A 14,648-nucleotide genomic window follows, 5' to 3' on the forward strand; every position below is an offset into this window, starting at 1 on the left:
GTGGTCAGAGTGGATGGTTTGTCTAAGTCCCAGGAAATCCTATCCCAAAAGACAGCACACATCACTTTAACCAGCAAATACTTCATCTCAGATTTTTTCTATGATTTGGAATTCACATGTAGCCACTCCACAGACTGCTCTTTTGTTTCTGACTTCTAGCGGTGACCACGTCTCGTTACCACGAATGGTGCAATCCAGGAAACTGTCACCTTCAGCCTCATATTGGTTTAGAGGGTCGTGACGAACCTCTGCCACTGTGGGCCAACATAATAAAACAGGAGGCAGTACTCTCGAAGCAGCAGTCATAATTTTTTTTCAGAATAGGGTAATACCTGTCAGCTCAAGCTCACCAAAGAAAGTGGCTGGTAAGAGTTGATGTATTCCATTCTTTCTTGCATGTGCGATCAAGTGATCTTGTTTTTCCAGGTTTAAAATCATCAAAGTCCAGGAATCCATCTTCAGGTTGCCCCAAGGGAAATAATAAAGCCTAATTACTTGTAGTCTCCTTCACCCTATTGGAATTGGTTGGATAGAGATAACTAGCATATGCAGAGTCATTGAGTGTATGGCTTCCCAACAGTAGCTTTATAAACTTCCAGGTATGCCCTGTGAAAAGTTTGATGAAATTAACCTATTTGTTTACCATCCTAATTTTACTGTAGCTGCTATTCCATCCATTGTTTTCTTTAACGCAAGAGCCATATTTGCAATTTCTATAACGATATCACACATTATTTACAAAAGAATGAACTGTGGTTGTGCCAACATGCAGTATGCAGAGGCAGTATCTCCACCTACAATAATCTTCAATTAGAAAAACCAACCTGCATGCTGGATATTTTTATTAAGTTCTTTTGGAGAAATTTACACTTTTTTTTTTTTTTTTCCAGCTGTTACCCACAGAGCGTGTATCACTTGCATGTACTATTGCATACATGGTACAATCACAGCAGTACACATTAGATATCACTGTAAATGACTTGTGTTTTAACATATTCTGCAATGACATGGAGCAGAATTGTAAACGGCTCTCTGGCTCAGGTGTTCGTTCTCTCGAGTCAATAGGTTTTCAGCTACTGTGGGCCTTAAGTAGAACTTAGTGCTTTCAGAAATATGATGAACTGAATGTAACTTTCAGACTTTCTTCATGTTATTAACTTCATCTTTAATTATTATAAGTTAATTATTTAAACATTCTATTAACTTGGAGGTGGAAAGCAGAATGATCAGTTTTGCTTCCTGCTTTTTGTGCGTTTCCATGATGAAGTCAAGGTTTCAGGCAAGAAGGCAAATATTTTTATGCAGATGCAAAACTAATCAACCAAACATGAAAATATTCCTACGGGGTTTCCTGGAGGCCTTGCTGGGGATACTGCAATGCAAATAACATATAATGCAAATAATAAATAATATGGCTTGAGTATTGTACAGCAAGCAGTAGGACTCAGTTTGGGACCAGAAGTAGCGGGTAATCCACATGAACTAGCACTGCCATCCTTTTTATGATGCTCAGAATAGCATGATTTTGCTGCCTGGACCTCCTAGCATGCTTTTTTTCTTTTTTGCCCTCACAGTATTCTTCTATAATGTACTCCATCAAAATGCATGCTTCCACACAGATGATGTCATTTAAGCGGAAAAGAATTGTAAATCCTTCTTTGCCCTCCTGTAGTTTCTCCTAGGTAGCCAACTGAGCTCAAGCTACTTCTCTTTGCAGCACGATACATAAGCAATCAATATGATTTATTTTCGATATGCATATCAACAGTACTCTGTGTAATTAGAGAGTAGCCAGCTCCAGTCTAATGGTACGCAGCAATTACGTATGGCAAAGCTTTTGGTCTCCGTGATTTGCAAATTCACCAGTGCAAGACACATGACTGAGGCCGGGAAGGTTTGCTGTAATGTTAGGAAAATGCAGAAGAGCAAGTTTACTGGGGAGACTACAAATAGCTTTTCTGTTTGCCACGGTAATGACTTGCAGATAGATAGGCAGCACAGCAACACGATGCTTGTCCTTGTCCCCTCCCAACGGGTGTGTTGTCCAGGGGAGCTCATGAGCTGCTTGGGACCCGTGCTGGCATGAAGATTGCTACCTGCTTCTTCTGCGGGTGGCACAGGGGGACACAGCAGCCTCTTGCTCTCAGCCTGTGCCAAATTCCAGTAAGTTTCCAACTCTTACAGTTGATATGCAGGTGTTGGCTCCGACAGTGAAGGTTTGGGATGCAACTGTTTGTTTCTTCTCAGCTACAGCTGAGATCAGAGAGGACGCTAGGCTCATGCTTTTTTCTTAGGTGTGAAGGAAAGTGTTGGTAAGTTGGGGATAAAACATTGTGACATGAATACATCCCCACCTTTTTGGTGTTTTTTTTTTTTGTTCTTTTTTTGTCTTCTACAGCCTTAAGTCTGCTGAGAATGATACAGGGTCAAATTGTTGTAAGAGTGACTCTTTAATTTTTACTGGTTTACAGTTATGGTATATTTACAGTTTCATCATACACTTGGAAGAAACATAGCTACAAAACAAGAGGCGTTCTTGACAAAAGCTACTTTTAATTTTGGTTGACTCAATTCTGTTTCAGTGGTGAAATAGATTAACTCCCCAACACCATGTCTGCAAATTTATCACAAATCTTACAGTATGTAATGTCTTATAAAGCCCCATTCTGAGAGTACATGAATGTGTAAGAGTCTTTACTTCCTCTTGCATAAAAGTGGGCTTTTACTCCAATGAATTGGAAAGAAAACTCGAAAATAATGTGGGGGCACCCTGAAGAAGGAAGAAAAAGTTAAAACAAAAGGGTCTTAAATGCATCAGAAGAAATCTGTATATTTTAGGGTCATTTGTTTCTAAACATCACTGCAGCAAATTCTAGAACTTCACTACACTGGTAACCTCTGTGTTGCTGGAACTAAATATATTTTTCAGACTATCCATCTTCTCCTCAAGTCTTTTATTTTGTTCTGTCTTAGAACTGTCCTGGACACAGGGTCTTGCCCTTTTCCAGTGCTCTCGGGTCCCAGGCTGGGGTGGTGCCCTTGTTTGGTCCTAGCTTCCCTCTGATCTCAGCTGAACCTAAGAAGGAAGCCGGGGTGGGTGACAGAGTGGAGCACTGCCAGCCCTGCCTCCCTCCAACACTGGGCTCAACCTCAGTCACTTCCCTATGCACCCAGTGCCTTCATTTTGATTCAACCCAGGAGCAGTGAGTTGTGGTTAAATGCCAGCAGTCTCTTCCTTAAAGTTTTAAGGAGAACAGAAAGCAAATGATACAAAGCATGAACTGAGCACTTAAGTAAATGTTTTAGTCTCACTTGGGGCAGTTTAGGAAAATAACAAAAACACACCACATATGTGTTTCTGCACATAATCATGGTTGATGTCATTTGCTTTTGTTGTCAGCAAAATTAAGCAGCATAATGTTTTTGGGAAGGGTGTGCTTGTGATTCAGCAGCAAGCCCCAGCTCATGGCATGGGCAGTCAGCCTTGGCTAAGGCAGCCTGCAGCACCTGAGCTGCTCTGTGGAGCCCACTGGTTTTAGGAACAGCCTCTGCAGGTTGAACAGTCACCCAATCCTACCCAAAATCTGAACTGAGATCACAAATGATAATTTCTTCAATTTCATCTGAAAGCATAACTTGCCAAATTGTAGCCTGCTTCTGATTCACAAGGGAATGGAAATGATGTAGGATCACTCACTGTATTGCTTTCTAGAGATAATGTTCTACTGTTATCCAGAATGGAAAAAGAAAAAAGAAAAAAAAAAAAAAAGAAAGAAATTCTGTCCCAAATTGGCTTGTATTCAAAATTCTGTGCAAAAGTTTGAGTGTTTGAGTAGAATTGTTTTTTTTCACCAGACAGTGTAGCTATGATCTTCTTCATTAAACGGAGAAAAGCAGCAGCAGCGTGTCAGTGCATTAGCAACTGATACTGTCTAAAGAAGAATGAAAATAACCAATTGACAGCAATTTGTAGTTCATTTCTTGCCTTCAGTAACCAAATTTTTTACAGTTTAGGAAATTCAGGATTATTTTCTTTTCAATAAAAAAGGAACATCCATTCGACAGACAATAAAAGCTGTTTTAAACCTGTTAAATACTGTGAAATAGATGTGTACAGCTAATTAAGGTATGTGTTGAATAGTAATTATGTCATCCTGAGGGATTTACAAATAGAGTCTAGTTAAAATTTGATTCAATCTTCTATCATTCACAGAAGGTACAAATTATTATTCATTTAGTGTTCTCTGATTTCAGTTCTAAAGGTAATCCAGAAAAAAGGGAGAGGGATTTCTGTTTCATCAGCATTGTTTAAGAACTAAGATCCCTTAATTATCACACTGTACCAATAATCTGCTACCAACTTACTGAAGCAGTCACTCAGCTTTGAAACTAACAATTTACCCTGCAAGCAGAGAAAGATGTAAGAAAAAGTGTTTAGTCAGCAAGCGAATATACCAAATTGTATGTTTTGTCTTTTGTTGGTGCTAATGTTTCTGAGATGTGCAAACGTGAGTCACTTACACAATACCTTTCAATCAAATGCATCAAAGCAAAGGAGACAGATATCACGAGAGAAAAAAAAGGCAAGGGTGACATAAAGCTGTGCAGGATCCCATTGTTTCCACCTCTGAAGCCTTTTTCCAGGTGCTTGCTTCTTAGGAAACGTTAGTAGACTCTTTGCTTTACTTACTTGTGTAATCTCTTATCATTGTAACAGAGAGTTCTGATCACCTTAAGAAAGTATCATAGATTCTTTTACAAGAAAGTTATTTAGAACAACCGTAAAAGAAAAACGTCGCTGTGCTTCCAAATTACAGTAATTGGCAATCCCAGTAGTTACATTTAAACCAACATAAAATGAAATACATAAATAAATAAATAATAATAAAAAAAGTTTGATGAAATATTTTTACATCTTGCAATGAAAACTGTTGGTTTCAAAGGAGCTAATGGTGGTGTGATAGAAACACATTGCATTTCTGTTCTGCCCAGTTCTGAGGCCCAGCCTCTATCTGCGCTGACTTCTGTTCTTTGCATCTGAGCTGTCTGGAAAGTTTTGTCGGAACTGGAGTATTTTCTTGATGTTTTTTGTTTCGTTTCATTTTGTTTTGTTGCATTTCAACTTTTGCCACAAATTTTCCACACTAAACCCAATTGCTTTCATTTAAAAACAAGCCAACAAACAAAAAAGCAACCAGCCAGTATTCTAACTACCAAAAGCACCTGATATCACTCGAGTTTTTCCATGTGAACTAAGAATACATAATCCATGTGGTTATCTTAGCAGTTGTTGTTTGGGCTCTTATGTAAGTAACTTCCAGTGTATTTAGACTTGATCTATTTCTTGCCTGGTTTTATTCCACATGGGCAAGCTCTCACGTCTCTAGCCTAAGCGGCATTTTGGTAAGGTGAACAGAAGAACCCGCGTTATCTGTAGTTGGTTGGCATGGGTTGGGTTGAGCGTTTTGAAGGGAGACGAATAGCTTTGACCTTTCCAATTTCCTCTGCTTTTCCCATCATGTTTAATCTTTTGGCAGAACCGTTTGCTTACAGTAAGGTCTGGAGAACTGTCTGTTGGAAAACCAGAGTCCTAATTGTTCCTTGGAGTTTGGAGGAATACTTAGACATTTTTTTCACACAGACCCTTAGAATGCTTTATAGAAATAGGAAATATTGCAGTTGCTGTGAACAGGGTTTCCAGGTCCTAGCAAGATAAGAAAATGTTGCTCATTATCTGTGATTTGCAAAGAGATGAAGGGTCAGTGAGTTAGAGAGATATTAAATCTATTGCACATTTAGTAGAAGCTGCAGGGAAGAAGTGTTTCTCACTGGTGGGTTGTTTGAGTGGAAGGGGAAAGAAAGAGGCAGCTTCTAAGTGAGGGGGAATGACTGGAAAAAATGTCAAGTAAAATCAGATAAATCTTTAAATCTTAAAGAAACAGCCACACAGCTTTGAGATGGCTACTGAAAAGAAGAGAGCACATCAAATTGTCTGAGGGCAGATTTAAGTACTTTCCCGTTGTTGATGCTTTGGGACTTAAGAAAATCACGTCCTTTTGTATCTTTCAAGTTGGCTGAGAGAAGAGAACAGGATGGCCCCGTAAAGCACCTGAGATTTTGGGGGATTGTACAGAAATGCAAGTCAGTCTGCAGGGCTCTAAGCATAGCTCAGCTGGGGCTCGCCTTGTCTTCCCAAATGCCTCAGGGGAGTTGTGTCAGGGACTAGAAATGTGCTGGAGTTGGTCAAGGGAGTTGTGTCAGGAACTGGAGATGTACTGGAGATGGGCTGGGAAAGATTTCAGCCTGCACCTGTGCCCAACCAAGAGTTATTCATTTAGATACTTCACTTCTCAGCAGCAAGAACTCTGAAGATTGTAAGTGTTTGATTTCAGTATCCACGTATGCCAAACTTGGTGGTAGTGGCTGGTTGGTCTTCAACCAGAGAAAGCAGTACTTCCTGTTTTCCTCAGCATATTCATATCTGACTTCTGTGCAATGTAAATTGCAAGAGCTGCTGTCTCACTGCTGGTGTTCAGACTGGGTGTGGAGAAGATGATTGTTGGTGAGTTACCTGCCATCTTCTGTGGAAGGCAGAAGGAAGGTATCTTAAGTGCCTTTTCTATATCACAGTGGCAGTGGATGTATTTGGTCACCAGAGTGGTCTGGGCTGATCTTAATTGGCACACCAGCGTTAGAGTCGCCTTTATTCACAGTTCATCCGCAGCAGTCCAAGTCAGTGAGAGGTGCATGTCTTATATAGAGAGGAGTGATGTACATATCACAGGTCTGAGATTCAAGGCTGTGAAGTTAGACCCTAATATTCAAGAGAGTTTACTAACTGTTGGGGAAAAAATCGTCGCAGTTTTCTTTTTTTTTCTGTATTTAGAGTACTTTGGGAATGCATGACCTGTCTTTCCTGCAATAGAGTGAAGGCTTCAAAATTACTGTTCTGCACACTTTTGTTGAAGGTCTTCTATATTAATAGTCTCAAGTTGCACCAGGGGAGATTTAGATTAGATGTTAGGAGGAGTATCTTCACATAGAGGGTGATCAAGCATTGAAATGGGATGCCTGAAGATGTGGTAAGGGTCCTCCCTATCCCTGCTGCTATTTAAAAGAGGTGTGCATGTGTCACTGAGGAACACGGTTTAGTGATGGACTCAGCAGTCCAGGTTGGTGGTTGGACTTGGTCATCTTGAAGGTCTTTTCCATCCTAGACAGTTCTGTGTTTAACTGACTTAGGAATTTGAAGTTCTGTGTAAAACAGCATGGCAAGTCTCTTTAGACTTTATAGAAGTCCAGGTTTGTTTGCCATAGTAATGTGAATGAATATGAACACCAGACAGTCCATTTTCCAAAAAGTTCTGAAGAGTTCTTCCTAGTGAAGATTTTTATGATGAAGAACCGTGAAATCTTCAACTACACTCTAGCTGCTGTCACTTGTATATAGGCAATGAGTTATTGTTTTGCATCAAAAAGTAATAGCAGTTTCCACTTCAGAATTTATTATACAAGGGGATTTCTTTGAGAGCATGATGTCTCTTTGGGACAAAAAGATGAAGAACTGCTCAGTTGAACTTGTAAACTTGTAACAGAAACAGTGCCTTCTCACTTCTTGTTAATGGCATGTAAGCACAGGTTGCCCTCTTCTATAGGCTAGGAACTGGGCTAAAGTTTTGGACTTGCACAGTTAGAGCTTGAATCCTGCTTTTGTGCGGAAGAGTGCAAGTATTTGCAATAGCTGCTAGTACGCTTAAAATCATTTGTTGCTGAGCCTCTAATGCGAAGAGATTTCAAAAATCATGCGTGTATTTTAAAGCTGGTGGAATGGTTGAGGGATTTACATCTAGCAGATATGTATTCCATGTAACTTCGATTTAATGACAATATAACACAGGCAAAAGTGTTTCTGAGGGTGTGACTTTTCCTCATATGACAGTCCATGTTCCATGACAGTAGGTATTTTGTCTTAATTTGTGGTTGCATGCTAAAATCAATGTGTAAAGCAAAAGTGGGCGCATACTGAAAAGCATTAGAGAAGTTGAATTGTCATTTAATAGGTTGTCATTTAAAACTGGCATATGTTTCTGAGTGTGAAAAAGGCTTCCGAACTGGGGCGATTCATAAATCACTTCTTCCCTTTCAACAGCTAATTCAGAGGCAGAAGTTGTGTGAGCAGCCCCCTGCAAAGAGGAACAAGGGCAGTTTGTGACAGAATTGAGTGGAGATGATCCCAAGCTGAAAGCCAGAACAGGATCTTCATTTAAGTTCATCAAGTGATCTGGAATTTTATTCCAGCACCTAACACAGGTAAGAGGGTGGACATGCATTTCCTAAGGCATTAGAATATGTGAATTCATCAATAGTTTCAGGTTTTGAAACTGGAAATGTAGTGCCAGTTACCAGTGCCAGTCTTTTTGTAGTTTTGACAGACCATAAAATATCTCTGTCAACTAAATCAGGTCACAGAGCCACAGTGCTTTTATCAGCAATCCTGCAGTACTAAATATGATGTAAATATCTGTGATCAGTATTTAAGAGTTTGAATTGATTCACTTTCAGTCTGAACTCCACAAACATGTCCAAGAGAAAAACTGCGTCTTAGATGTCATTTCGATGTAAGAGCAATTCCATTCCAGGAGAAAAACAAGAGTTCTACATGGAGGTGGTAACTGCTGTTGGTTCTTGGCCCCTTGATGAAACTTATTCCTGGAGAAAATAAATTTGGTCCTGAAATGTGCTGCTGTTATAGCAAAAACAAAACAAAACTTTGAGATTGCAACATGCTTATTGAAATATTGCTAGAGATTTGACTGAGAGATAGACTGCTCACACCATCCAGGATAGGTCAGCTGCAGACAGCTGTGTGGCAAAATGATTTTTCGGGGCTGATGGGCAGAACCCTTCAGGAAGGAAATGAGGGCTGCAATTAACTCCATGTTTCAGGTCCTCACACTGAAGCTTCTTCCTTGCTCTTTTTCAGTCTTTTAAAGCTTTCACATTTGCTCTTGGGCATGATTCTGGCATAATCTGCCAGATTGCTAGGCAGATCTGGGATTTTCTTGTTCCTTTACAGAGTTAAGAACTGTGGAGTCCATGTAAAAAGCCCTGCCATGCTGGTTACTTGAGAAGTCATGTTTGGTGGGAGTGAGGGATGTACTCAGTATAAACTCACTGGAGGGACGGTATGTTTTGGATCATTGAAACTGACAGCTCCTTTTCTCTGATCATCATTTTATCAGGAGTGAACAAGACAATATGAGCTTATATTCTCTGCAGCTCAATTTCAGAGATAGGTCTTCAGGGCAGCAATATCCTTCTTCCTCAGTTGACATACCTTCAGGAACTTTGTATTGAGGCGTGGGCTGTGCATTGAATGCGTACAAAATGTGTCTTGTTCAGCCCCTGCCCTCCTCAAGTGCTGTTTCTTGTAAGTGATTGCATGATTCCTAAACATAGCGCTACATGGATTCTGCTGTTGGAGAAGACCCCCCTTGAAATGGGGAGCTGCCTCTGCAGCTGCATGGGCAGCAGGAGCCAGGGTGCTTCCTTGGTGCAGCAGTCAACAAAGCAGCTTTTTTTGGCAGATAGTATCCTTATTCTTTAATCATTAGCCCTAATGAAGGCGCTTTGTCATATTGAAGGGAAAAAAAAGAAATAATAATAATAATAAAAAAAGAAACTGAGAAAGAAAAGAGAAATGATGCAGCCAAAAATGAGAAAAGATCAGGAATACTTGGGATTATCTCTGTGCCGTCTCTCAGGTCCAGTGACAACACGACTACAATGGGTAGCTTTCAGGACTGCATATGGTCTTCCTTCCAAGGGAGTTGATTAAGCGACTCCGGATGAAATTGAAATCCTGTGATTTGACCTTTGTCTGGCCTGGGAGGGCTGCAATTCGCATAACAATTTCCTTTTGTTCTTTGTTTGGAGTTATTAATCCAACATGAGCCTCGAATTAATCAGGGGTAGTGCGTTGTTACATTTCTAATTCACAGCTCCACTGCTTGTGTCTTTTTTAATTAAGGCCGAATGATAGCAGGCCTTAGCCCCTGATTGCAACACTTACTAACCACACATTGAGGGATGAAGAGGCTAAATAGGCAGAATGAGATTACTTCAAGGTTTCACTTAATTGTTTTCTTCCTTTAAGTAAAGAGCATTGAATGAACATTGTTAATGCCAAGCTGGGAGTATTTCTTTTATATGTGTGTTATGTGCGTATGTGTGTGTGTACTGGGGTGGGGGAGGCTGTGACGGGTGCAGCGAGGACTCAGAGCTCTAATGGCTTAAAGGGTTTGTAAAATTGAAGCCTTTGGTTATTGATTTAAACCATTCCTCCCATATCCCTTGGGTGGAGGGAGGTGGGGGGGTGGAATGGGGGGGGTGAAGGGGAGTGTATGGAGCCGTAAGGGAAGAAGGAAAAGAGTGAAATCATTAAACTTGAGTTTCCTGCGTGGATTTGCTCATATTGTGTTTGAACCCATTTGTTTACATAGCTTTTCTTGCTGTTTCCAAGTGCTTCAAAGGTAGAAAATGCAAGAAAATTGAAGGCAATCAGAGATGCTAAAGAAATGTCTTGAAAGATGCAAAGCTCTCTAAAGGCAGCAAACAGTAATAATGCTAATAAAATAAAGGCAAGCCAGTTGTGTCACACACCAGAGTTTGCTCACATGGAAGGATGTTTGAGTCATGTTTCAAAAGCTGTTTGCAAATTTTCATTGTTGGAGCGGTTCAGGGCCACAAAGGCTCAGGTGCTATAGCAGGGGATTGGTGATCTCAGTTAGATTCATATAACTCAGCCTGTGCCAGCCACTCAGGGTACTGGAAAGTGCAGTGGGTGCTCAGCCTCAGTGTGTTCATTTGCACAAATTGTTCCATTAAGGAAAACAAAAAATAAACAAACAAAAAAAGGTGAGAGAGAATGGGGTAGAAAGGAGTACTGGATTTATCTTGCAGGATCAAGCCCAGTGCTTTGGCTTCTTATGGTGTTCTACACTGGATTATTACTGGACTATTAAGGAGAAAGGTTAATATTTAAGGTCCCAGATCTCCAATTGGTGAATGCACCATATTCAATTTGTGTCTTGTGCCTGCAGTATCAGATAGCGAGCACAGTGATTGTGGGAAAGTAGCCCTGTCTGAGTTGTTTCATCCATCCGGAGAGCTGGATGGCTGGGGAAGTGCTTGTGTGGAAGAGTTAATGTTTCTGCATAGTGTGGTAAGCCAGTGCTAATCATAGCAGGCTGCCCAGATACAGAGCTGCTGTTCTGACACTGGCATGGGATGCACAGAGCAGCAGCGCTCTTCCTGCTTGTGTGAATTTTCAGTGTACTGTGCCCAATTCTGTGCAGGTTTCTCTCAGAATGCAACAAAAAAGCCTCTAGATAAATCAGACAGAAGTCGGGTACAACCTCCAAAGGAGAAAAACACTGCAGGTAAAAGCTTCTTTCTGCTTTGGATTATGTAAGTTGTGAATCAAGTTTGCTTTTTCAGATGAGCCTGGAAGGAACAGGCTATCTATTCAAACTTCCATAGAAATATATGTACTATTTGGAATCAAAACCAAACATAGAAATCTTTAGGTTTGGCATGCAGTTGGCACCGAGAAGCACGAAGAACTCTACATTTTTCCATCCTCGGTCATGTCAGCACAGGATTCACACTGAATTAGGCACTCAGATTGAAAGCAGTTTTCTTGACACTCCTGCTCTTTTGTTAGGTATTGCCTGACCCTGTGTCAGCTACTTCTGGTAGGTTGCCAGCTCCTGTGCACAGGGAGAAGTCAACGGGAGAATAGCGTGCTCAGCACTTGTTGGAGTACAGCTTCCTTACTGGCAATTCAAGTACCTTCCACATAGCTGTTTTTCGGAACCAGTTTTGATGCTCTCATGTGAATAACATTCTGCAAGTACTGCTGCTGATCTGAACTTTGCACAGAGAGAATAGTATAAAGTATGAGTCAGTACATCAGAGTTAAACCAGAAGTCATTTATTATTTTCTTTTCTTTCCATATAAAGAGTGAATACTTCACATTTATCCACCTTGGTTTTTTTTGTTGTTTTTTTTTTTTTTCCTAGAAATCTCTGCAGACCGGAGTATGTCTGTTAAGCAGATGCAATTCCAGAATTGATGCCTACTTTGGCTGTTGTTCTTTGTCTTAAATCTGTGTGATTCTTTTTTCAGTTGCTGTCTGAAGATTCACTATAGTTGATTTAAAGTTGTCACATTACACTTTGAAAGGGTTTCAGGATGAATGGGTACAAACATGTTTCATGTGAGTGTTTCATATAAGATCTTAAAACCAAGTGTGCAGTCCAAATATACCCATCTAATGATGGCAATTAGAAAGGGTGTATTTGCAAGTGCTTCTACAGTCTCATTCTTTTCCTTGTTCTTAGAGGATGGTGCTCATCACTGATCTATTCAAAGACTCTCCCAAGCAAAACCAAACTATTTAAGTGCAGTCCCTGTTAGTGCTTCCGAGGGGGCGGCTTCTTGCAGGGCTGCTGTGGGTCCAAGTCACTGCCAGCCCTCCTCTTACGGGGCCGCCGGTCCCTCCCAGCTGAGCGGCCAGGAGCGGAGGGGCTGCTGCCCTGAGCAGAGGGATCTGCTGCTGCCAGCTGCTCCGTCTCCGCCTGGGGCTCCTCCCGTTGACTTGGGATGTGCACAGCAGGGATGTGACTGGGATCCACACAGAGAACAGCCTGTGATGTGCTGGGCTGCTCCTCTCTGCTGGCACTTTCAGTGCTGCCGTTGGGACCGGGAATTGATGTAACAGGAATTGATGTAACAGTCCCTTGTTGGGAGGCTGCGGGGCCAGGGGCGGCCACAGAGCTGTCCTCCTGCCCACTGGCTGCAGGGCCCTCCTCCTGCCCTCCGGACACATGGACGCCCTGGAGACCCAGCTGCCCATGGGCCTCCTCGCCCCACCGGCTCACAACGGCGTCCACAAGGCCCTGGATGAGCGTCTCCGCTCTGTCCCCCAGGGCAGGCCGCAGCAGCCGGATCAGGGCCTCGCCGTCCAGCCCGATGTTACACAGGGCATTGAGGATGATGTTCTCCATTGCCATTGCCTGCCACCACTGCATCCCAAGGATGGCTCGCAGCTCCTGGCGCAGCCATGGCAGCACAGGGTCAAGGATCTCGCGGTGCTGCCTGAACAGGGCTGCCCAGACCTCCAGCAGCAGGCCGCCCACCATACGCCCCTCCTGCGCCTCCACAGCCTCCTGCTCCTCCGGCAGCATCAGAAGGGCTGGAGGGGATGACGCATCGTCCTGGGGGCTGTAGATGCGGGCGATGCCTGCCTGGAAGCAGGCAGGAACTGGTGGTGCTGGGGGACAGATGATGAAATCCAGGTCATTGTCGTTGTCCCACGCAGCAACCTTAACTACTTCCATGGCTCTCCTGCAGAGCGGGCAGGTCTCTTTCTGCTTGGCCCAGCGCAGGATGCAGCCGAGGCAGAACTCGTGACGGCACGGCACTGCGTAGGCAATGTCCTTTTGCACGTCACGGCAGATGGGACATGTCCACGCCTCCTCTGCTGCCATGGTCTTCACACTGTGGCCTGATGGGGAGTGAAGATGAATTGTTCTCCCTCGACAGCGCCTCAGCGGTGAAAGTTGTGCACTGCAAGAGGGAGAGAGGCCGTGGTCATTCTCTGTCTCTGGGACAGGCAGAAGAAACGTCCTGCTCCCTCAGCAGGAAACCCTCCTAACCCCACACCTGTGCCACCAATGCCCCACGCCCTCACAGGGTCAGACTGCTGCCCCGGTCCTGGCAGCTCCCCCATCCCAGAGCTCACCCCCTTACCACCCTGGTGGGGACGCGTGCCCACCCAGCTCACCTGTGCTGCTGCACGTGCACCCCGTCGGACCCCAGCTGCCTGAACCAGGCAGGCCAGGGGATTACAGGTGATGGCTGTAGGGATGGGCACTGAGAGCAGCTGCCAGCAGTCCCCAAAGCACAGCCCACCACACAAGTAATATTCTCGCTCCACCTCCAAGCCGCACACACTCGCTCGGCAGGAGTCCAGGCTCGAGACTGACTGGGCCAGGCCCTGCCAGCGCCCAAAGCTGGGTGGCACCACACCCTGTTGCTCAGTGATGTCATCGCTGTCCTTGTGCCATCACAGCACTCACCCCAGCAGCACTGCATTCATGTGCCTGCACATGGGGAGCTGCAGTTTGCATTCATGTGTCTGCACATGGAGCATTGCTCATATGAGTAAAGTATAAGAGACCTGGGACTCTTTAGCACTGAGAAGACTGAGGGGGGATCTTAATAATGCTTATAAATGCCTAATGGAAGAGATTCGAGGGAGTGTGGCCAGACTTCTTTCTGTGGTTCCCAGTGACAGAATAAGGGGCAATGGGGAAAAACTGGAACATGGGATGTTCCATCTGAATGTGTGGAAAAAGTTCTTTCCTTTGAGGATGACAGAATAATAGAACAGGCTGCCCAGGGGGCTTGTGGGGTTGTATGTCTCCTTCTCTGGAGGTATTCAGAAACCATCTCAGAGCTGCTGTGGGTCCATGTCACTGTCAGCCCTTCTCTCATGGGGCTGCCAGGCCCTTACAGGTGAGTGTCCAGGAGCAGAGGGGCTTCTGCCCTGGGCAGAGAAGCATGCTGCTGCCACGTGCTA

At 43.4% G+C, this 14,648-nt stretch overlaps 1 protein-coding gene across 1 annotated transcript in view; it reads left to right on the forward strand.

The window, feature by feature from the left end:
* Positions 1–14,648, forward strand: part of SOX5 (SRY-box transcription factor 5) — a 642,538-nt gene that overhangs the window by 293,125 nt on the left and 334,765 nt on the right. Inside the window, exon 4 of the mRNA XM_072349118.1 lies at positions 8,150–8,310. The gene's annotated coding sequence lies outside the window, so the exon portion shown is untranslated. The remainder of the gene's footprint in view (positions 1–8,149; positions 8,311–14,648) is intronic.

Source organism: Excalfactoria chinensis, chromosome 1 (genome assembly GCF_039878825.1).
Source record: "Excalfactoria chinensis isolate bCotChi1 chromosome 1, bCotChi1.hap2, whole genome shotgun sequence".
NCBI classification, from domain to species: Eukaryota; Metazoa; Chordata; class Aves; order Galliformes; family Phasianidae; genus Excalfactoria; species Excalfactoria chinensis.